Genomic DNA, 664 nt, shown 5'->3' with positions numbered 1-664 from the left:
CTCAACCCGTACCCTACCCAACCCATATAAAAATCCTATCCGCACCCTACCCGACTGATTAGATACCATGAGTAGATAGAGTGTATATTGCCACCCCTAACTCTATTTTTTATTTATAGATCACATTACATGTGGTAGATTTTTAAATCAATACTTTACTGTTAAACTTTGAAATATAAACACAAACTATAATAAATAAAAATAAACTATTAAAATAGGTAGAAATTCAGGTGCAATCAACTTTAATTAAAAGTCGTTAGATGAAAATTTAGTCAAATCAGTCAAATCATTTAATGTTTCTCAACTATCAACTTCACGTGAAATTGACTGCACGTAAGTTTTCACCATTAAATAATATCTGAAAATTTATAACATCAACAAAAATAATTTTAAAAAAATACAAATTAACAAATGAACCTTCAAAAAATTTAAGAGGCTACCAAAATAAAAATGATATATTTTATAAACGATACATGCTTTTTATATTTAACAAATAAGTTAATTTTAAATTTTTTATTTTTATTAATTTTTTTCGTTCACCAAAAAAAAAGATATTACAAAAAAAAATTCATTTAACATAAAGCCATCGAATTTTAAGAATTAAAAATTATATTTTACTAATTATACTTGCAATAAATTACATCAAACAATTGATACTATTAAA

The sequence above is a fragment of the Arachis ipaensis genome, chromosome B03 (genome assembly GCF_000816755.2).
Source record: "Arachis ipaensis cultivar K30076 chromosome B03, Araip1.1, whole genome shotgun sequence".
NCBI classification, from domain to species: Eukaryota; Viridiplantae; Streptophyta; class Magnoliopsida; order Fabales; family Fabaceae; genus Arachis; species Arachis ipaensis.
This window is presented reverse-complemented; position numbering follows the sequence as displayed.